Here is a 25317-nt window from a genome sequence, read left to right on the forward strand (position 1 = left end):
CTCTGTTAAGGTAGCCGGGCAGCAACAGATGGAAGATTTAGAGCCACCCATTTATCCACGGTAAAAGGTAACGCAGTGAGGTTAATTAGGGGCCAACTTCAGTGCCACGCACAATTAGCCCGCTCTATTGAGTCGACAACATCAGTGGACGGCATGATTGCACACAGCTGTTCCTGTTTAACCTATATGTGGGGAAACGTATCACCCCTGGTTAATGCACTGGAGTTTATTCATTTATACAGAAATGAGTGAAGCTTCTGAAGTGAGGGAAAAACTTTCAGCCATGACGGCGGTAAAAATAGCTGCAAGATTGAAATTCCACTGGAGCTGTTAAGCTTTTGCAATATTGTTTTTTTTTTCCAGGTGTGCCAATACAAATCTGAATTATTGGTGTGTATTTAATTATTTTTTTTTATTTATTTATTTTAACAAACAAGTGCAGTGCCCATTTAAAAACATGCTGTTCGGCACAGATTACCTGGTAATGTGAGGGGATTACAGACCCGGTCTTAAGCCTTCTCAACTGTTCACAGATTCATCAGGGCCGCCCCGATGATATCAAACATGTTTGATGTTTACATTTTAAAATATGGATGAACTAACTGGTACTTTCCAGCTGTGCCAATACAACGAAATGGAGTGAGCCATCGTAACGTTAGCTAGCATACTACTGTTGACAAGAATAGAAAACCTGTGTTGACCACGTCTCCCTACTCATCCAGACTTGTTTAACCTTCTGCTTTCGCTTTTTTCCTCACAGCAACACTTTACTATAGGAAGTTGTTGCACCACGCTAATCTGCATTTTTTAACATTTGCACTTAAACCATGCCCAGCTGCTATAGAGTGATGTTCGCTGTTTAGTCAAAATGTATTAAAATTGAATGTGTCACGTATCCAAATTACACCAAATTCGACACTGCACTTCCTTGGGTCCGCAGCAACAAACCTGCAAAGTGTGAGGTAGGTCGGATGAACGGTTCTCGAGATAGCTGAACCACAGACAGACAGACAGATGTCTGAGAGTCCTTGCTTTAGAGTTAGATATATTACTCAGTCTTGCCTACAACCATCAACTCGCGTGTGTGTACAGCAGCTGACAGCTTCAATTCTCTCATTTCTGCTTGTCTCTTTCCATTTGGGTAATAAATCTTTGCATATAGATTTGCGTCTTTGAATTTGCACAAGGCTTACTGTGATGAAAATGAGCGTCATTTGGAGGCGGGCCAAACACATTTAGAAGCAGCTCTAACTCTTGTTCCATCTTAAATGTATATTTTTTCAAACAGATATGGCAGCCCTTCCTTGATTATATCACAGTACTGAGGGGGCCCTCATGACACCTCACTGTCTTTTGCCTACAGTTTAATATTTATTCCTTTGTGTTTTTCCAAACACAATGTAATGTTATTTGCAGATGACCATAGAAACCTTTGTTGTAGAGTACAGTAATTGTCTTTTGTCGTTTGTTTGTTCGCTTTTTCTACCCTGTTTTTGCGGAGGGGGGTGGGAAGAAAGGGATAACATTTCCGTTTAGTAATTGTCTTAATGTCTTCATTAAATCAATAAATAAAATATTATATTAAAAACAATAACAGTTTTACATTTTCTCTCTGCATTTATATGTATTTGAGTTAAAGCCGAAATAATAAATATATAGTATACAACCCGCTAAATACTGTATTCCGTTTCAGAAGTTGGAAGGCTTTTTGCCTTATTGCAAATATTCATTTCCCCAGCTCGCTGCACAAATCTTAATTAACATTTATATTATATTAGCTCAGGGGTGCATGATGAGCATATTTTTCTCGTCTGATTTGAGGAATATTTAAATGAATCTGCATGTGTTGCCAATAAACTGGGTGTCAAGCTGCAAAAAGCGAACGAAGAGACCCAATTTTCATATCCGCAGAGACTTCAATGAAATCAGTAGAAGTGATGACAGCAGTGAAGGATTAGGTATTGCAAAGTCATTAAGATCAGTTAGAGGCTGGCAATTTAGCATAAGCCTTTAGCTTTTCATGGTGGATCAAATCAGTTAATCTTAGTTGATTAATCAGTGTCAGATTAAAATTTTGGGGGGGTGATTTAAGTCAAATAGGTCTGTCAATTCTTCTTGCTTTACATGAACAGACATTTACAGTATGTACACACAGCGCCTTGGTGAGGAATGAAAGCCTTTGAATGCTACAGTACATCTTCCACAAATTGTTTTATTGCCAGTGCAATTTTATGCCTTTTGGCTGATATTACATTGATTTAGGAGAGGGTAAGAACAATCACTCCTCCTGTCCCCGAGCTGCGAAAGTCATCAGGTTCTTCAGATGACATCCATCATGGGGTAATTTAAGATTGAAAACATGTCACGGTGATGTATAGCGAAGGTAGAGTGGAGAGCAGGTTGCGTCGCAAAGGTTAATCCAGTTGAATCTAAGTCAGAAACAGACAGTCGTGCTGTATGCGTGATTTGGATTTGCAGCTTCAGCAGAAATAAAATGTCACATAAGTGAAAATCAAAAAGACAAGATGAAAAGCTGTAAGTGTATTGATCTGAAACTGGGAGAGGGAAAGCGGCATGACTGAGAAACTTTAAGAAAATAGGATATAATGACATGTGCAGAATATTAAGTGGTAACAATAGCAAGAAGAGTTCAGTAAGCACAGCAGGAAATACTACAGTATGGCTTAGTCAGAAATATTCATATTACTTTTACATGGTAATCACAATCACATTGCCTCAGAGGATGTCGTTCACTGTTTGTAAAGCCCACTGTCCCTAGACCCTCGATTCGAGTGAGGAAAAACTTGCCATATTGAGAAATAAAAACCTTTTTACAAGGAAAAAAAAAGATGGAAGAAACCTCAGGAAGAGCCACAGAGGAGGGATCCCTCTCCAAGGACGACAGACATGCTATAGATGTCGCATGTACAGAACAGAACAAACAAAATCACAGTTTACAAATTGCATTGACACAATATCTGATACAAATACAAGTTTCTCTTCGCTAATGCAGGTTTTCAGTATTTTATTTTAAGACTTTTATTATCAGACATGAACTAAAGCTGCTAATTGGTAGTCGTCCTAAAATGACTCACTTGTATTTTTTCAGCCTTGTAATTTATTCATTTTCAGTCGCTGTCTGCCTTGTGCAAGATTATGTGGGATTGAGAACATGCACAATGAACATTGCAAAAAAAAAAAAAGCTGAACCTCACCAAAACTGAAATATGTTCAGGGATATCTGCTTGTCATAAACTCAGACATAAGCAAAGAACATTATGTTGAATGTACTGCATTGTTTTGTATTGTATTGTCTGGTATTTATTATTTATTTTGTACATGTATGTAGCTATGTATTTTCAGCCCATTCTACCAACAGACCCAATACAGCAGCTTGGTCAGTGGCCCGTTGCTTCATACTGTGACGTTGTAGGTACCCCTCTGGCGAAGCAGGATGAAGAGGCAAGAAAAGACCACAATGTAGGTGGTCATGGTGTGTTATTATGGTTCCCACTGCTTTTCTTGCAAGACCTTCCCTACTCCGCCTCTGACTGGTTGCCTTCTCTTTGCTTGACTCAAGTTGTAAACTCATGGTGTAGCTGTGGTTACATCTGTGAGCTGTAGTTTCCCCAGTAAACACACCAACCTATCCGGATTCCTTCCCAGTCTACTGCTGCTCCTCTAAGAGATACTCATCCTCCAGAGCAGCTCTTTGCTGCCGGAGCGTCTCTGGGCTATTTAGGCATAGTAGACAGGTGTCCACAGGACAGGCTGCCCTGGTACTGGTCCGCTGCAAGTCACTTGGCTTAAACGCTCTGCTAGAGACACTAGCACTAAAGCCAAAGAGGTAGGTGGGTAAACTACAATTAACAATCCGCTGCATCGCCTCCACCGCTGGCAGTTTGTTTTAGGAGATAGCATACTACCTAGCTAATTCTTGTCTCATTTGTAAATTTATCATAGCCGACTGACCTCCCTCCCTCCCTACCTCTAGTTGTCCAGTGGACTAACAGGGCCACCAAAAACCGTCAGATTTCTTTGTTTCTTTGATGAGAAGAAGGCGCCTATCATGAACTTTACAGGATGGTAGAAGGTGAAGAATGTATTTAGTACAGATGACCAGGACTACGATGTCATCAAGGCTTTCGTCACAGAAAATGATCCAATCATAGGCAGAGTAGAGCGGGTCTTGCTAGAAAACCATTGCGATCCATAATGGCGAGGTCAGGATGGTTGGAGGAGGTCAAACGCAAGACTTCCACCCAGGAGACCCGACTCTGAGTCTGAACTTTTATACTTATTTTAACCCAGATTAAAGATATATTAAATCAGAACTAAAAATGGAGATTCTAAAACAGCCAGGACAAAAAGTGGAAAGACGATGAAACGATCTCCCCATGCAGGTGAATATCTGACTGCTTGAAATAATCGTCATTACTTATGCAGCTGTATCACTCACATTCAGTGCATCCTGACCTTGGAACCCCTTACGTGGGTGCGATGAGATGCATTTATCTGTTTTATGCTTCCCAGAGGAACACATCAGGAACTTGAGAAAGGGAAAGGGAGTGAGACGGGCAGGTAGACAGAGGGAGATAAAGGGTGAGGATACATTTTCAGTGATCTCTTTTAAAGCAGCGTGCTTTTGCTACATGCCTCAAGGTGTCACTTCATAATTGAATCCCTTCCTTTGTACTGCAGTGAGGCCAAGGACGCTCGAGGAGAGCCCGAGGATGGTGACACAAACACCTCCAGCGCCCACAGGCTATGGCTTCCCCCGCTGATAACACTGTATGAGCAGTATTCTTCACCTGATAACTCTCCATGGAGACAGACTCCTAATGGGAAAAAAAAGTTATTATGCATCTCAATGGAGAAATGATAATATAGTACAGAGAATTGTCACATTATAATTATGAGGAGAGAGTGGGCAGAAAAGGAGCTCTTTAGGTTTCGTGACTCAAACCGCTCCTGCTGCAATTAAGTTCTTGAGAGGCCACTGACCATTCATGCATAGCCACAAATTATTGTCATTTTAGTCTCAACTGTCATAATTATTATTCACATTTTGACAAAACCTGAAAATACAACCCAAAAGGACAGAATACATGGTGGCAATGTACATGTCTGCAAACCACAGATATGCAACTTTCTCCTGATGTGAACATCACCTCGTAGACATGTAATGTGAATGTGATACAACACATATCTGTAGATTGAAGAAGCTTTAATGCCAGCATTTTATTCTGACCAGTGGGCTTTAAAATGAGTCAGAAAAGGCAATATGGTGTTAGAAAAAGGGACGAATTACTGTGAGTTCAGCGCTTAGTCATTGTGTGAAATCAGACACCTTTCTTAACTAGTGTTTCCCTCTGGTATTACTGTTGGCTGTGCCACTGTTGCAAACACAGCATTAGCAACATGGATACCCAGGCTACTGTCCAAAACAAAAAACAATCGTAAGAATCCCAATTCGACCTCAATAACGCTGTTTTACCTTGGTTTCTATCACTCTCCGCTCTCTCTGCTCCACGAGACAAATCTGAGAAAGAGCATTATTAAGGCACCTGTATGTTTCATCCCAACAGCTTTAAGGATGGTTGAACAGCTTCAATACTCAAGTGAAGTAGAAGTGCCTCAGTTCTTGAGAAAATGCTCTTAGCTACTTCCCACCACTAGATTTTCCTCTCTATGAAGGGAAAATGAGCAACTCTGGAACTGGAACCGTAGCCTAAAGAAGCTTGGTGAAACAAACGTGTGGCTTTTTCTCAGCGCGTTATGTGTGACACAAAACCAAAAAACTGCAGATCACAAAAAAAAAAAAAACATACAATCTTATCTGCTCTGCCAAGGTTAGTCGTATACAGCCGATGAATGATTCACTTCTTTACTGTACTGGTCGTGAATGTTCATCATACTTTTCCTGGATTCTCCGGGCACAGAAGAGGAGAATAAAATGAATTTTCCTTGATCCATTCTAGCCTCATTCCAAGGCCAAATTGGCTATTGATCTCCGTCTCTTTGTCTATTAAGGGAGAGTCTTGCATGCCAAAATCGGTCACTGCCGTGACGGCTGCCCATATCTCAAAGCTGATTGATTCTGTGCAAGCTGTGGCCGGCCGGGCCAAACCAAGGTTGATGGGAGAGGGGATGAGGATGATTGTCTGAGTCTGCTGTCAGCCAGGCAGTCGATGCACATGATCAGTAGAGCAGGGATCCACATAGACCGATCCTTTTGCCTCATTTCTTTGGCTCGACGTCACCCACACCCTCTGTGTTTCTGCCATCAGTTGAAAAGGAAATGGAGACAGAGAGGAACGTTACTCCATTCATCTGTTTGGAGCGACTTGATTTAATCAATACTGGCAGAGTGGAAAGATGGAGCAGTGGCTAAGGCAGTGCAAAGACTTAGACTGGTATTGTATAAGGAAGCAGAAGAAAGGAAAATCCCCCTACTGTGACCCAGTGAGAGAACAACAGTCGCTTTGATTGCTCTTTTCTCTGAAGGAGTTTTCAACTGCGCCTTGTGGCTTTCACTGGTTTGAATGAGAGTTGATTGATTTTCAAAAAAATCCCTCTGAACTTGAAGCTATTTTTTTCCCGTTCGAATCCAACTATCGCACAAGTTTTATGCAACACATGACTCTTTGAAAGTTGCCTGGCTCATGTCATTTGAGGTGAGGCTGCAGACTTAGCCGCCAAATTACAGCAACACAAATCTAAATAATGGTAATTAGAAGAAATCGTATCTAGATATATAGTCGGTATTTTATTAATTTCCCAGGTACAGAGCCATGAAATGGAATTAGCTCGTGTTTATTTGATGTACCTAATGATATTGGATAATAACATCAAACTTCAATTTCATCTCACCATTAAAATGAGATGTGTTTCCAACTGGCTGCTTAGTGCAACATTAGTCACCCAGTGTAGCTAAATAAATTACCTCAAACTCTGTACATAAATGTGAGAACAGTGTTAAACTTCTCTGCATTTTGCTTGCACCCAGAGCCCCCCACTCGTTTGTGAGCATGAATCCCCCCAATGACATAAAACATGTCACCTGGTGGTTTCTACAGCTGTTGCTGCATCACCTGCAGATTGTTGTTCTGCAATTTCTATGCATGCATCCACCGACACAAAGAGTGTAGTCGGGGTCACAGTGGAGACAGCAGGAGTTTATTACCACAATAAGCATCAGGAACAAGTAACTGGACAGAACAGGCAAAGAAAAGAAGACTGAGCTAAAGACTGGATTTAAATACAAACCAAATTAACGAGGGGATGAGGTGCAGGTGGGGTGAGGCAGAGAAACACAGGTGAGGGAAATGATTGGAAGAGCAAAGAGAGCAGGGAAGGAGCTGACGAAGGTGATGCAGTGCAGGTGTGGAGGAGCGCAGATAAAACTGTCTAAATTAGGCAGTTCTGATCAGAAACCTATTTTTGCATTAGGGGAAAAAGATTGTGGCTGCCATATTGTTTCTGTATTGTAAAAACTTCATACTGGAAAACAAGACAGTGCTGATCAAAAAAGGACCACGATCCAGTTCAGTGTCTCACTTAAAATGTTTCCAGAAACATGATTTAGTGTTCTGTTTAGCTGCAATACGACATTGCTGGCTTCCTGTTTCAAAACGGGCTCTGAGCCAAAACCAAGCGCTGCCCAGCTCGCAGTGTGTCACTCATCAGCGAGAGTGTGTACTGGTCCAGTTCGGTGTGATGCATTCTGATTTTTGTGAACAAATGGGTATAGCACAGCACATTTTCTCTGTTTTCTCTGGTCATGTAGCACCAGTTTAACTTTCTTCTGCATAGACATCCAAGTTTCATGCAGGGTCATCTTTTCCAGTAGTGGAATACTTCTTTAAAGTAAAATTTTGACTTACTTTTACATTGTTGTAAGTTGTATGGTGACCTGATTGCAAACCAGCCAATCCTTATTAGAAAAACATCCATATATTAACTGTGAAAGCAGCTTATTACGACCCATATTGACTTTTTCTGTTTGGTGACAACCTCTGCCACTAGCTCTACAACCTGCACAACAAAAACACACAACTTAGGAAAAGTAGAAAAAATAGAACATACAATTGGTAATCTGTAGAGTGCAAATGAACCCTGAGAAATGCAATTAAATATTTTCTGTAAAGCTGTCATTGGGAATAAGTTCAAGGTAGCCTAGCTCCCAAACACACAGCAGGTGGGATTCTTCGAAATGAGTATTGAGGGGAAAATAAACAATCAGTACTGATCAATATCACTTCAGTTCCTGGCTACTACAACATCCAGTAAATTCTTGAACTTTGATATTTCATCATTAAAGAACATTAATCACCAGAAAATACTAGAGAGAAGTATTTTGAAAAGCTTTTGTCTGCCGACAAAATGTTTCTCTTGTTCCAGGTTTCGCAAGCGCGTCAGAGGAAGCAAGTCATTCGGCGATGGCGTGCCTGTCGAAGCAAATGGGCTGTTTCTAAAATGTCAAATGAAATGGTGCAACCTTTCCAAAGGTTAGGCGTAACAAGGGAAGCCCTCCTGTACAAACCCCAGAGCCTGACAATCAGTGTGGCCCCAATGCGAGATTAACCTCCCTGCAAAGTGACAGAAAGATAATAAAGACATCAGAATGGAAGCTGGTCCTAAATTAAGTCAGATGAGTCTTCATCATAACGACAATATTAATGTCTGCTCCCAAGTATCAATAAATCATGAGTTACACAGAGGGTGGCTGCTGAATTTAAATTTTATCTCCATGCATAATTTGATTTTCCCAAACAGCTGCTCTGGGTAATATGGAGGACTTTATGGGAAGGTGATGGAGCTCTGGAGAATCCAACGACAGAGGAGGGATCCAAGAGCTCGATGAGAAACTCTCGAATACTGGTGTGATTTAATGACTTTTTTTAATTAAAGGATGCGGTGCGATCGATCCGAGGCTGTCTACGTGTGAAGTGGCTGTTGTTTTAAATGAGATGGGATTAAACTGGAGGAGTTGGAATTACCGAATGCTGCAGGTCAAATTCTCGCATTACCCCCTTCCAATTGCAAAACAAACACACCTGCAATCGCTGTGCGGCGTCATGGGGGATAATGAGGTTTGTTTTTCAGCTTCCAACAATGTGCTGCCGTGTTTGCAAAACACCTAGTGGAGAAATCAATCGACATGTTTGGTTTGAGATGAGATGTGAACACATGCTGCTCAAATGAGAAGACAGGCTAAAACTTATTTCTGAAGGATTTTTTCTTACTTAAAAAACTACTTAAAAGCTGAAGTAAGTAATATTTTTAGATTGTTTTCACATGTTTTGGCTTTATGCCCAATACTGCACCGTTTTAACCTTGTTTGAAGCATCAGCAGGAAGCTGTTTTTCATAAGTAGAAAGCTCTGAGAATATTCTTAATAATATCATTAATATTTGTCCTGCAAAAAACAGTACAGCCACAGTTCTCTTGCTCTGTGTGAGATAAACAAAATTTTGATTTCTGCAGTGTTGCATCAAGAATTGATTTTTCTTCCATCAAGAAAGATCAAGTTTAACAGTTTCACTTCACTTGATCCAGCTGGACATAAACAAATCAATGTCGGTTTTCAACAGACTCAAAATCAAAATAAAACCTCAGAGAGGTTGACAAAGAAACAAACCCAGAATCATGTTTTAGTTTGTGTTACAATGATGGTTTTATTGTAGTTTTTTCTTCTTCTTTTTTTGCACTCTATATCCCAGTATGCCCAGCTCTGTAAATCACTGCTTCTAAAGACACTAAATAAATCATTCCTGCAGGATTGTTTTTATGTACCAGTCCACCAGACAAGTGGTTTCTATACCTGTGAAGAGATTCATCAAAATGTCGTTACATTAATCACAATTCAATAGTGAAACAATCATTTGTTCACACACCGAATCTTCCGTATTTTGATGATATCAACTTCTCAACACTTCAGGCACTGTTCCTCTGTTAATAAATGGAGCTGTTTAGAATGCATCTTTATTTCAGAATTATTTCATTGTTTCTCAAATAAGTCACTGTGTTGGAAAATGACTTCTAAATGTCCTGTTCGCGAAGATATTACACCACATTCGACTTCACTCTAAATCCAATCATGAGACTCCACATATCAATATGTTGTGTGGTGGGAGAGATGCTACGCTGCAAATCACGCTGCATACAAATGTGTTGGGGAGATCATTAATAGTGTTGCAAAGATGTGCCAAATTGAAAATGGAACACAGATGGGTTTTCACACAGTTCATTACTTAGATGGCCTTCTGAGAACAGTACTGTGAAAATACAGAGTGTGTGTGAGACATGTACAGACTGTACGGGCAACAACAAGTGTCTGCTGTGACTCTGAAGACCACAGAGGACCGCTGTGAAGCAAAGAGACAGTCCTGCTGCCTGTTGTGTGGAATCGGTGGATGTTCAGCCCAGTCACCAGGATGTAATGTGGGCAGTTAATGTTTCTGCAAACCGCTGATATGTTCACATTTGTATGTACCATATTAACATTTCTACAAATGTGTATGACCTGACCTTTACATGAGAAGTTGAGGGGACAGTGTTGGAGTTACAGGCGACAAGACTGCCAAGCCAGTGACCACAGTTCAAGACTGTGTTTCAACATTTGCTAATGTCACACCACTGGATGTTATTTAAGGTGACTTCAGGATAATTTTCACAGGAATTTTGTCAAGGTTTGACAAAAAGAGCAGACACTAAGGCAGGCAAAAAAAAAGACACTAAGGTGTTACTAATACGTAACTAAAAGGTAGTTTTCTGCTGCTTTCATGTGCTCCTTGGATGGTCGCACCATTATTGACATAAAAGCTGAATCCACAAAAGAAAAGACAGGCAACAAAATCAGGAATCCCGGAGCACAAAAAACTTAACTAAGTAACCAGGATAAGACGAGGACGCAGGAAAAACACGAGTTTGAAACAAGACGGACAAGAAACGCAGGACTGGCGTGAGGACAAAACCACAAGGATGGAGGGCAAGACACAGACGTAACTACACAAAAGAATGAAGACTACTAAGAGACAGGTGAAACTAATAGAGCAATCAATAAGGTTGGGGAAAAAACACAAAGACAGGAAGTGTTTAATATAAAACAGGAAACAACTCAAACCGTGACAAAGGTGGGACAGCTCCTGCTGGGTTTGTGGTGACCAAAACAGATATTTTAAGACAAAACATGTTCTTTACCCAACCCTTTGTGACTAAATCTATCCAGACTATAAGCAACAACATAAAATAAGAGTGAGTTTCAACAAATCCAAGGTTTACACATTGCCAATATTTATTCTGGTGGGTTGCAGCCAGCAGCAGATGTTCTTTCTCTTACTGCTGCATTTTCACTGAAGATTTCACACAGTTATACAACGAATCATCTGTTCTGTGGAAGTGATACATGGATGTCCCGTTGATTCTGACATTTTAACTGGATTGTTTATCAGTAAGCACAAGCCGACGAAGAACATCGTGGAGGATGTAAACCAAAAAAATGCACCACCTATTCATTATCAATGCTGAAAATAAAGTTTGTTATATTGTCCGGCAAGTTCAGCAGCAATCGGAATAGCAGATGCCAGTTTTCCATCAGGCCAGATACCTCCATTAGAAATGGATCTAAAAAAAAGTGAAGAAAAAAGATACAAAACATGAAACGTTCAAGGAGAGATGAATATTTTAATTCAGAAAAGCTTTCACACACCGACCCTATTCTGAAAGATTGTCAGCTTCCATTCCAGAGAATAAATGAAACATTCTGATGGTTGAAATGTGTTGAGAGCCACGTTGAAAGTTAATAATGAATAAGAGGAAAAGGTCGATCTGATATGCACGGTGAAGTAAACACCAGCAAAGTAAAAACATTTCACACCAAGAAAACCTTACAGCTTTCAAAGTTCAGCTTCAGATATGTGCTCGTATTCACTTTTCGCTATTTGTTTGAGTTTTCGTGTTTTCTTCGGTTTTCCTCCTTCACAGTCCAGTGCAAACCTACAGAAAGGCAGCCGTGGCCTCAACCGAGTGCGAAGCAGTGCTTAATAAGACATTAAATGAAAAATTGGTTTCAGCCCCACAGTTTTCACTCTTCAGACACTTAAATCTACATCAAATTGACCTCCTTTTTCCCGGTGCGTAAAAATGTACCCCACAGGAGTTACAGCTTTGGAGCTTTCACCTTGATAGAAGACTAAAGCTGAACCCATCTATAGGTTCCCCTTAATTAAAACATTTTGTATATGTATTAAAATTAAAAAAGCTTAACTACTCGTTCTCTCAGTCAGTGGCAAAATGAAAAGAGATAGAAGATATATTTAAGAAGGAATGAGAACTTGATATCTTTCCGTCATTCGTTTTGTGACTCACACCACTTCACTTTACAAAACTGAGCTGACTGAATGAGGACTCAGATATGCACTGAAGTACTGTCCTTCAGCTAAAGCAGACTCTCGCTTCTGGTTTCAATACAGAGATGATAGAAAAGACTGTTTCAAGGAACTTTATCCAAGGAACATTCATCTAACTTTGAGCCGTATAATACCTCCTGCTAAATTTACTAGTAATAATTTAATAACGAGATTACCTCAAGTTGCAGAAGTCTGGATCACACAACTACAGATACTGTAAATGGGGTTGCTCATGAACCCACAGACAATTATCACTCAGCGCTGCAGTTCCACTCTTCAAACATTTTAGTGTCTTTCAGCTCGTTGTTTTGGTTTTCACCATGCAAATTAAATGTTTTGGTTCACTCTCACCTCTCTTGTGAGCGTTGTTTTAAGATGCAGCAGGCAGTTTTCAGCAAAAATAGAACTAAAAACCTGCAGTATACAACCTGCTCAGCTCAAAAACAGCTGACAAAGTTTAGCTGGTGAATATATTGTAGCATTTAGTAGCTAGCGAACCAGTTTGCTGGTTGGTAGAGACCAAAAATGGAGCTAAAAGAGAGTGAATGTTCGCATCCCAGATTGTCAAATTCCTACGCCACTTTGTCACACATACGGAAACTCAAGGTATCCTTTACTATATGTGTGACATGCAAACACTTCCTCCCAGAAAAACTTTCAAACACAAGGTTGAAGTTGTGAAACGTTTACAGTTTGGTAGGTTTAGGCACAAAATCTGCTCAAACAGATGCACAAGGTTTGGGAAAAGATCGCTGACGTTTCTTTCTACACAGGACACAAACCCTGTTATCCTGGGTGAAGAAAAACTGATATTTTTGACGAGGAGGTGGGACATCTCCAGATGTCGGCGGCGACCAAAACAGGTAATTTAAGCAGGTGGGTTTTGTGCCGAAACCTAACATATGCACCACATTGTCAGAACATAAAATAAAAAAGTGACATTAAAGAAAGGTGCACTTGCAACATAAAGAAATGTAAAGTTTCAACAAATGTTGTTGAAACCCTAGTGTTTCTGGTACGGATGCTAAAGGACACCTTGTGCGAATGAGACGTCAAGGAGCATGACAAAATGTCAGAATTTGACAACCTAGGAATGAGACCAGGCTGACATAGTAGACTTATAGTTGTCAGGTGGACACAGAGATGATGAAGACTTTTGTATTGTGCGTACAATCTGGCTTTATTAGTAAGCCATGTCTTGTCTTTTTGTCTATCGGTACTTGATCTCAAACTTCCTCCTCTCCGTATCTGCTCCCTCCCTTCCGACTCTCAGCTGTGTCTCCCATTTTGTCTCTGATGTCGACCTGCGTGCGTCTCCACTTTCCTCCATTTTAGTCGTTTCAGTGCACAGCGGCGCTCCTGAAATCCATTTCTTCACAACACCTCTGGGCTCCTCACCTCCCTGGGGTGAGGTGAGCCCTGCTGTCATCATCTTCTCTCTGCTTGTCTGCAGGTTGAAAACTTCCCTCTCTTATCTGCACGGTCTGAAGAGGCCTAAACACCAGTCTGAAAGATGGGATTTTAAATCTCACTCACCGAGGCAAACATCTCCAACAGAGCCTTTCCACTCACAAGTGTCTGAATTCATCTGGAGCTAGAGCAGTGGCAGCAACACACATGCCAAATATCATTTCGTTTATTAGTTCTGAAATCTTTACAGAGAGCAAAGTCTTATTTTTAACATTTATTTTGGTGACATCCTGGTTGCAAAGCAGCCAAGCAGTCACTTCTCAGGTTTTGCCTGTCAGTCAAGTGCTGTGTGCAATATTGTGCAATCTTCCCTCGGTTTTTCCGTCGATGAAGGCTGAGTCTCTGTAGACGGCGACGTCTATTCATTCCAAACAAATAACGTTGCTGCCTCTGGTAACTGAAAAAGACCAGAGGACTCTTCTCAAGAAAGATCAACCAAACAGCAAGTTTAAAAGCTTTCATTGATTTTAATGGAGATCATAGTGGCTTATTGTTTTTAGGGAAAGTGCCTCAGTTTATGTGGATACTCAAGCCATTCTGAACATCTTTAGAAAGCTTCAATTCTTGTCATTTGGATCATGCAAAACATTTCAAGGTAAAACCACATCAGGCAGTTACAATCTACAAACAAACTAGCCAACTCACAGATCTGGGTGTTTTAGTCATGTACCAAAATCCAACAAAAGCCGTTTTCGCTTTTTCCCAAACATCCAGCAGTCCCATTTCACTCATTTATCTAGTCCAAAACACAGTATTCCACGCATAAATGGTGATAAAACAGCCAAAAACTGCTTTCATTTAATCCAAAATGCGATTATCCTTCCATAGCAGACGTCCTGAGATAGCAGCCGTTTCATTGACGCCTCAATGAGCAGATAGGAGCTTCTATGCCCGCCCTGGAGCCTACAACAACCAACGAGTGATCGCAAAGACAGGAGACCCACTCTCTGTTCTTTCTCCTCTCTCCTGAGCCACTTACATGCCAGTCACCGGATAATTGACGCATCATGTAGCAAATGAGATCTCAAAATCCGGGAATATACACTTTTTATGGGTTTTTATAGTCTGCACTCTTTTCACTTGTCTTCTCACAGCTAACTTGTACGGTAGCAACAAGACGCAGCAGCTACAGGCTGCTTTCAGGAAACTCTGTAAATCACAGAGAGTTGAGGCAGAGCAGCCGGAGGATATCAGGGAAAAACAAATTAAAACATTTTCTCCATAAAATATGATCCAGATTCACTAATATCAGTGACAGTTGGAACAGGAGGTCTGGACAGATGTTTCCAACAGACGGTCTGGGTAGTCATATAACAGGTTGCCTTAGCTTTTCTGCTCCAAATAACTCTGTCAAACCAACTTCTTTATGATTATTGCCTCATTGGATGCATTTTTGGCTTCATTTTCCTGCAATCCCAGCAATTATTGAACCTACAGTAAGAGAAATATTTGTTTCGATAAACATCTTTGTCTAGTTTCAGACCCTGCCAGCCAAAGTGTTAATTATTCACATTCTTTCATCCGTGATTATCAGGTTCTTTTCCCATCCACATCATCCATTATCAGCAGAAAAAAATCACATTGTTGTGTCACTGCACATTGTCTCAGGATATTGGAATATGACCAGAAATGCAACATGATATTATCTCCAAAATGTAAAAGCCGGGTGCTGGCACCACTTCCCCTCAAGGCTACAGTCCTGCCAGGGCTCCATGTTGTCTTCCTGCCCAGCTCCTCACTCTCCCTTCCCTGCGGCAACCTCCCCTCTGCTCGGCCCGTCCACCTCCTGGATCCCTGACGGTCCGCTGACCTGCTCACCCGAGTCAGGACGGCCGAGTCTCCTTTTCTTCCACTGAGACTTCCTCTCATCAACAAGCCCTTCACGTCCGTCCCCGTCTCCCCTGAATCACAGAGCTCTCTCCCTTATTGCCCTCCTCTGGAAGCGTTCCTGCCTCGTTACGGAAATGAATGAAGAACATTTCGCTCCGTCCTTGTCCTCTGTGCAACTTCTCTATCAGCTCCAATTCTTGTTATCTTGGCACCGACTGCCTGCTTAATGCAAACGTCAAGAGGTCAGATTTCAATTTCTGGCTTTAAGTGATTTCGAGTCAGACCTCATCTGTGTTCAAATGCCGTGAAAAATAAGACTCCAGACCAATACAACAAGAGGTTTTTATGACTAAATATCAATGCAACACAAACTGCAGACCTGGAATCTTGGTTATTGTATTCTTACAACAAATTGGAGAAGCATATTTTTCATCTCTTTATTTATCTACATTCAGGGAGGATTTGCTGAGCATGCATACCTCCACATTCACACACTTATTTACATTTGTACACTCCCTGTAGTGCTGCAGTTATCTGCTGCCTGCCATGGAAAAGATCTATCAACTGGGACCCGCTGAACTTCCATCGCAGCTGTTTAGATAAATCTTGGAATTCAGCACAGTGACCACAAGAGCATCGTTGTTCAGCAGTTCAGCACCGAGAGAAACTCAATAAATCAAACCTGGACCGGACAGTAAACAACAGTTATACATAATGACTGGAGAAGATGATGAAATTTGAAATAACACTTTCTGGAATGCAACTAGGATTAAGTTTGCCAGAGCACACCCCAACCCAACTTTGAAATTCAATGATGAAACAACTTTCCTTGGTGCAACATAAAAGTTGCGTGAGACAACAAACAAGTTTAACATTTCACGATATCAAGCCAGTCTCACGTGGATTTAAGTCTTAAGATGTTGTTTTTCACATGAAAACTCCCAGCAAAGGGGAAATCTTTCCATATTTCCAATTTTGAGTGTCAACAGCTCGAAATAAATAATCAAAAAAATCGCTTTAAAGCTCCTTAAATCTTGGTTGTGAATCTTTCCCTATAATTTTAAATATTCACAACTTAACAGCAACAACTGAAGTTAAAGACGACAAAAAGAAATCACTCTTATTTATTCATGAAAAGTGCTAAGCTCTCTTGGCCTGTTGTTTGAGTTTGATTAACGAAACTGTCGTCACGTTGTGGTTAAAATACCCCTAAAGTCTGATTGACATCACATTTTTCCATCTGAGCTACATCTATTTTAAACCAAATATGAAAAGCAAGGACAAGAACACGAGGACAGGAATCTCTCATTTGAAAAGCTGCTCTTACTTTGGCATGAAATGAAATTCAAGACCTTGGAGAGAAATGCATTTTGAAACTCAAAACTCGATTTAGTAAGATTTTTGCATATCTGTGCGAAAAAAAAAAAAACACTGCAAGAAAAAGACCAAGCAAATCTCAGAATCAGACCTAAAACCTTCTCTGCAGCAGAGCCTCCAGGCAGTCACACAAAAGAAATTTATTTATTAATACATTTTAAGACAGAGAGAAAATTTGCTAAAAAAAAAAAAGTTCACTTATAGATGTTTTTTCCTCTGCAACTCAACCACAACACTCTCTGTTTCTCAGGAAATATGCACTGAATTGCTGATTTGCCCAGTCGCCAGAATAAAATGTTGACTTCTGTACAGACCACTGGTTCATTCAAATTTGAACGCCTCATATCACATGATCTCACTTTCATGTCAAGACGTGGTGGAGACAGTGGTGGCAAGCCAGTGACATCACTGGATATCAATGGAGACTTAGGGGACAATTTCCAGCCGTGTTTGTGGCGTCAAAAACTGGATATTTTGGAGATTAAGTCGGGACATCTCCACCTGTCTTTGTGGTGACAAAAATGGGTGTTTTTTACAAAACTCTCTGGACATTTTTAACCGGGGTTGTGACAGCAAAAAACAATTATTTTTAATGAAGTCTGGACATCTCCAGCCATGTTTGTGTCGACAATACTGGATGTTTAAACAAGACTTTGGGACATGTCCAGCTGCTTTTGTGGCAACAAAACTGGGTGTTTTTCAAAGAGACTTGGGGACATCTCCAGCCATGTTCGTGCTGACAAAACTGGGTGTGTTGAACAAGACCATGGGACATATTTAGCCAACAAAAAACATGTATTTTTGACTGGAAGTCGGGACATCTCCAGTCAGCTTTGTAGTGACAAAACCAGGTGTTTTTAACAAGACCTTAGGACATGTCCAGCTGTGTTTGTGTCAACCAAAATAAGTATTTTAAGCCAAAACATGATCTTTTCCCAACTTAAGTGGTTTTAGTCTCTAACCCCAAAAAATGAACCTACAGAAACATAAAGTTACAACATAAAGAAAGTGAAATTTTAACATATCCATTGTTTTGTAGGAAAGTACACTGCCAACTTCTATTTTGGCGACTGAGTTGCTGTGATTGCTCTCCTGCAAGTTGATGCATCAGCCTATCTGTGAAATATTTTCTCACAAAAATCTACATATTGTTAAAACATTTTCTAGCCCAAGGCAGTAATTAAAATTTTATAATTTCTTGTTGCAGCCTTGAATATGACAGATTTGCATGCTTTCACCACCGCGGAGGACGCCTGATGGCCTTCTGTTGACAGGATGAATTCTATAATGCTGTAAACTGTATATTTGCTTTGAACACATCTTGCACCACTTTCTCTGTGTGTGTGTGTGTGTGTGTGTGTGTGTGTGTGTGTGTGTGTGTGTGTGTGTGTGTGTGTGTGTGTGTGTGTGTGTGTGTGCGCTCATATGAGAAACAAAGAGGCCGGGGAGACAGACGCAGGCAGGAAGAAGTGTGCTGTGTTTTTAGAGAGCCCTGTTTTTAGACTGTGACATCTGACGGCAGAGGAGGGGATGAACAGATGTACTTTGTTCATGCGTCTGACAGGTGTACCAGAAAGCTCTCTCCCCTATCCACTTTGCTGACAAGCAAGCAGGCGCTCCTCTGCAGATCTCCTCTGAGCCGTGCTCCTCTCTCCTCCCTCTCCCGTCCCTCAGCCACAAGCCGGCCCACGGCACCTGCAGGTGGGACCTCACCGGCGACTCCAGCAACGTGCCCGGGATCCTATTAAAAAAAAAAGCAACTCTGTGTGCTGTGTTCTCTCAAGTGTAAAGCCTATTTCATTCCCTACGAGCCAAACAGCTTGCAGTGGCTTGACGCTCTGGTGGTTTGTTGCAGATGGAAAGTAGAGGTGCAGAGGCTTGGGTTTGTTTGTTTTGGCATTTGGTAGTGATCCAGATACAGTTCGGGGCGTGGACTTGACGGGGGACTCGCCTCGGCTCAGCACCAAGCCTTGTGATTATAAGCTCTTAGTGGTCAGTACCGAGCTTTGCGCTGAAGCAATTCCAAGTTTGATTTTTTGTTTGTGTGTGTATGTTAAGAACAAGTGGCAGATAAGTCCTCAAAATGCTTACTGGATGAGTAAAGCTTTAAATAAATTGTTCTGGTGACTTAAAGCGTTAAAGCTTTCTCAAGATACACTTTAAAACACTTCAAAACCAAAATGTCATAGACTTACAATAGAACCTGGAGGACTAGGGGGCTGGCACGGTAAAGTCCAGGGCAAATAATGCAGACATTTGTGTTCATACATACAGCTCCTCTGGGTAAACTCTGGATGTGTTTGTAAGGGGCTATGAACCAGCGACCAGCTTCCAGCACTTCCACATCGGCCCTTTAAATTCATTAAATCATAAGCATTTGGTCTTGATGATTTGCAGGTGAGAAGATGTCGAGGCACTTCGGTTAATTTTGACTAATTTTAGTTTAGAAGTGACTTTTTATGGCTTGGTTACATAAAAAAAAAATGGTTTCAACATTGGACACGTAGGGGTCCAGTTTTATCCCACCCGTCGTAGTTTCGTATCCTCAGGTTACAGCAGTACATCTATAAATCTTTGTTTAGTGTTTTGGATTTTGGCAAAGTTAAGTCTGTTTGTTTTTCCTCCAGGCAAAGACCTACAGACACCAGAGCTGGATCCACACAGTCTTAAAAAATCTGTCTCTTCTCTGACCTTGATGCAAAGACATTGTTTGTTTCGTACATTCCTGAAGCAATGAATCGCAGAGTGCCAGTCTCTTAGGTATATAAAACTGTAAATAACCTTTTTGTGCCAGAATTAAGAGAAGTCAGACCGTTTTAATCATGTCTGTGCTTAAATACTTTAATTACCTCAGTAAAGAGGCTTCTAAAGGAAGACTTTTCGACTGTTCCCCAGGTGTTAAGAGCGACACATGTAGAAGATTTAATTAAATTATAACAGGCTTAAAAACTTCTGTTGCAAAAAGGCCTCTACAATGACACTTGTCCTTGTAAAAGTAGCATTAAAGCTAAATTTAATACTTTGTTTTCTCTCATTTGAGTTTCAGGGTGGCAAAAGGATGAGGACCGGGCTGAGCCTTGAGATCAGGATCTGGGAAAGGTTTTATTGGCTTGGCAGATACAAATAACTGTTGTTTTAAGGCAAAAAAAAAATCGACAATCAATACCCCACCGGGTGTGATGTTGGTCAGATAGTAGCTCTCTCCTGTTTCACTTCCAAGATGGCAAAGGGATTGACTTCAGGATCAGGGAGAGGATTGATTTATCACACCTCATCAAAAACTTAGCAGACAACAAGTGAACATCTGTCATGTTCTTCCCTTCTGCTCAAAGTTTTCTGAATCAACATGAATAAATTACATTAATTAAACATTAGCTCTGTGCTCACCAGGATAAAACGTTGGCAGTTAACTTTTCTGCAAACCACTGAAACTTTCACATTTGTAGGTGTCATAGGCTGTTACATTTCTGCGAAGCGTGTCATATCACGATCACATTACATGGAACACAGGCTTGCAAGCCAGTCACGGCAGTTCGAGACTGCGTTTCAAAACTTGTAAGGGTGATAACCTCATCAACCTATCATAAGCACAGCGATGTCACAACATTAAATTGAAAATTGAACCTGAGGGTTTGCAGAAATGTACGCTGCTTAAATGCATTCTGGCAATTGCTATGCTAGCATTTCTTGTCAAGTTAGTGATGTTATTGGTTATTCTGTGAAAAAGTACCACAGGTTTAGGTTTAATCTGATGGCCAGAGTGTCATTTGTTGCTTTCCATTGCACTTCAACCTATAAAAACAATGGCTTCTGACACGGACTGTCAGTGCAATGGAACGATCATCCAAGTCAGTATTTGTATTGGGTTCGTGCATGGAATATTTAGATGCATTTGTGGTGGTACTGGCTGTAAATTCCTTACAGGCCAGCCCAACCTACATAAAAATATAAACAAAAAACATGAAAAACTAGGGGAATGCCCATAGCCGCTACTTGGACAATAAACCAATAAACAAATGCCTCTTCTACAAGCCCCAGGGAAATAAAATGGTAAACTGAAGGTGTAGAGGGGCTTGGGTTTTAAGGGGTTCCCAAATAAACAAAGTTTCCTCACTATAAAGATGTGGGTAGCCAAGAAAACAAAATAGGGGCTAAACAGACCAGAGTTTCTGGCTGGCACTCTAAGGGGACGAGGTTCTCAGTGATTCAGGGAGAGATTCAGAATGGGTCAGGGGCAGATTCAGCATAAGGGGGGCAAAGCCCCCTGTGTGCCATTTCCCACCTCTTTTAAGCTACAAAAAGGGTGTCATCACACCATGTTTGGCTGGGAGGGAAATGCCCCAAGCTGCTTCCACTCCTCAATCAGGAATCAGTCTGCTACACGTTAACATGTATAAAAATGCTGTAAAATAAAAATCTGTTGCCTCATTTTCCCTCCTCCTGAGGTTTTAAATGTGTGTGCACTTGCCAAAGAGACATTTTGTTACGGTCAGACAAGTTGTTTGCTCACTTTTGGCATCGAGCACCTGGAACGCTTGAAGGCTGGAAGCTGGAAATTTAAACTCGGAAATTCTGACCACTGATGTTGACTGGGACGCAGCATTAAACTTTAACATCTCTCTCTTTTTACTCTATGTAGGGTTTGTGCTGTGAAACAACTTTGTTGTTTCCATTCAGTTGATTTGTGCTTGATAGAAGTCTCTGTGAGCATGCGGTACGTGCCTGTTCCTCCCTTCTCTTTTTTAAGTGCCCTAATCTGTTAAATCAGCTGCTGAAGTCGGTTGTGAAGTTCAGAGACATGCCTTTCATTTGCTGCAAACCTTCATGTTTTCCCCGAGCAGACGCACTGGGACGCATTCAGATTTAGACTTCTGACTTGCATTGGATTGAAACAAATAGATGGGATGAATCTGTAAAGTCGGTAGTGTAGGGGATGGACGAGCAAAGATTTGATTGTGTGGTAAAAACAAGCAAAAAGGAAATCGAAAGCTATAACACATAGATTTGTGGTGAGATCTGCCCAAGGACGTGCTGCTGCTCGGGCTTTATATGCACACCGGGCCCAGGTGTGTACCATGTTGCTGATTAACCTCCCAATCGGTCTGCAGCCCTGGAGACAGAAAGCAAGCAGCAGCAGAGTGAACCAAGCAGGGGGGCTGTCACAACAGTGAGGGCACAAAAATCTTTGACTGCAACACTGTAGACTGAAGAAAAACCTGCAGATTCACATGAGGTAAGTCTGCAGGCATGAGAGCGTGAGGAGAATTTTGGGCACCTGTGGAGACACAGTGAGACATTGCTCAACTGAACTCTGGTCACTCTGAAGAGCAAACTTTAATCATAATTTGAATCTTGGCTGTCTAACTTGCTGGCAAAATGCCTTTTGAAGACATTAAAGGGAGATTCAAATAGGAAAAAGGGCTCAATTTCTGAAGGGGAGCGGTGTTCTGTCAATGACAAAATGTGTTTCTGTGAAGAGAATTTCATGAGTGCATACCCATTAAAAGATAAGTTCACCCAAAAAATGAAAATATAGTCATTAGTTACTGACCCCTGTGCTGATGCAAAGTCAGGTGAAGTTTTGCAGTCCACAAAACATTTCTGGACCTTGACAGCAAAACAGCGTTCTCAAAAACTGAAGTAGATGGGGACCGAAATAAAAACAGAAAATGGCTCCATACAGTTTGTCTGATTTAAATCAAATCTCCAAAAGCTGCAAGATCCCAAATGATTTGAAAAAATGGTACTTGCACCTTTTAAAAGCTACAAATCTTCACTGTAGCAGAGGATGTTTATGTTGTCTTCTATCTATAAAGCAAGGACTCCCTGTATGTCTGTCTGCGGTTCGCATATCTCAAGAACCGTTCATCCGGTCTACTTCACACTTTGCAGGTTTGTTGTTGAGGACCTGAGGAAGCGCAGTGTGGAATTTAGTGCGATTTGAACATGAGAGATGTTCAATATTGACACATTTTGAATAAACAATGAGCACAGCAGCAGCAGGGGCGTGGCTTCAGCGCACTGGCTTCAACAGTAAAAAAAGTTTGTGCGTTTTTCGGTTGTTTTACATTTTAAAACAGGTCCGAAAATTTTTTTTGTAGACTATAAAACTTCTTGTACTGCAGAGTGAGACATAATACCTGTTTAACAGCCCCGTCAAATTAACTTTTCACATCTTCTCATGACTTTTAATCATGACGAATCGTTTCATTTGAATGGCATTCCGACCTTTCAAACACTATAATTGCGTCCGTTAATTAAATGTCTTCTTTTCTACTGAACAGATCACCATCTCTCTTTACCGATCAAATAAAAACCAAGCTGTCAGAAAAAGCTTTAATCGTTTACAAAGCATATCTCAATTGGACATTCAAGCTGATAATGTATGTCCTCTACGCCCCGAGGCATTCATTTTTATTTTCAAAAAGCTGAATAGGATGAAGGTGAGAGAAAAGTATAAATCACCATCAAGGCTTTGCAAGAAAAACATGACGTGCGGGTCGTGACAACTGCTGCTATCTGGAAATGGCTGTGAAAAGCAAATCTGCATAGGCAAACACTTGCTGTTTGTGTCTCTCCTGCACAGACAAACACTGTGATTCTTATTTCTGTCACAGGGAGGAGTGCAGGTGCTGTAACCTTTTGCTGCTAGTCCTGTCAGAGTGAAAAACCCAGCTGTGCGGTGGGAATGACATACTGCAAATAGGCCTTCAGCGTCTTATTGGCATTCAGGGAGCCTCCCTCCTCCTCTCTCTCTCTCTCTCTCCTCTGTGCCCCTAACTCACACACTCAGATCCACTTCCTCGCTTGTCACCATGCATATTGATAAGCCCATCCAGAGCACCATCTTGTGGACATTTCCAACTCTGGTGGTTGTCTAAAATGTCACTTTTGATTACATTCAATTAAGCAACTGACTCATCAGGTTCAATCAGAAGTGCCCGGGAGTTTTTTATGACCGCTTTTTTTCTCCTCTTTAAGGACACGATTTCAATTATGAATCCAATTTATGGAAATCAATTCTCTCCATTATAAAATATAGCGTCATTAGCATTGTCTGTCTCTGTCTCTCCTTGGCATTTGGCTCAGCGAGACACACTGAGCCAACTTCTTTTTTAATTCATGACTCTTAGTTTGAAGTGGGATCAAAGGGATGAGTTTTAGAGCAACAAGCAGAACTTTTTTAAATATTTTTTGCATAACAAACAGCGACAAAAAATCGGTCTTACCCACATTTCCAACTACCCCCCACCAGCTCATGTAAATTGCATTTCAAATTCAATGTGCGCGTGTGCTGGCATGATATCTGCCTCCCCAGGGTGTGCGGTGGTGCAACCCCACTGCCTGTGTTGTGGTGCAGCCATCTGGATCTCAGCGGGGAGCACATGACACCTTAACACGGCATCTGCTGCACTCTCCTCGCCAGTCGCTTCCAACCGGAAACCCTTTCCCCTGTATTAGGAATAAATGTTTGAGCCCCAAAGGCGTCGATCGAATGCATTTCAGACCGAATCTGTCATATTTGTTGAAAATCCCTGTGATTCTGCTGCCCTTTCTCAGCAACATCCTGCATACATATGTTTATCTTGTATGTTTGGGAAAGAGATTTTAATCAGAAGAGAAAGATCTTCATTGACTGACTTTTTTATGCTCAAGCATTCTTTGTTTTCATGACTGAATAAACAAACTGACCAACCCTGTGATCATGTGCCTCTCATATATTCTCTATGGCAAAATTATGTTGAAAAAAAGCTTAACATTACAGCTTGACACAAGTACAGGAGGTTTAACAAAATGTGAATAGAAGCACACCATTCCTGAGCTGAATGCGTCTGCATTTACACTAACTAGTTTCTGACTAACTTCTGCAGGTCAGTAAATTGAAGCACATTTTTGACCATTTACATTCTCACCAGAATATTGTTATTAAATCATATGGGGGTCTTTTTCAATACATTTTAAAGTAGTTTTTGTGGTAACCAGGGGGTTGTTTTTAAAGAAATTTGAATGTTTCTTGGTAATTATCACCTTCGTATCATGAAATTTGCTGACGTAAAATGAGGAGTTACCAATCTCTTAAGATGGTGTTGACCACAGACCTTATTCAGACATCAGACAAAACATTTTCATTCATTTTGGGGTTTCTTCCATTCCCTTCAAGCTTTAGCTAGCATTTTAGCCTCTTTCAGCACATTGTTTTGTTTTTATGGCTCGAAACTTAACCGTC

Source organism: Pagrus major, chromosome 19, assembly GCF_040436345.1.
Source record: "Pagrus major chromosome 19, Pma_NU_1.0".
Classification (NCBI taxonomy): Eukaryota; Metazoa; Chordata; class Actinopteri; order Spariformes; family Sparidae; genus Pagrus; species Pagrus major.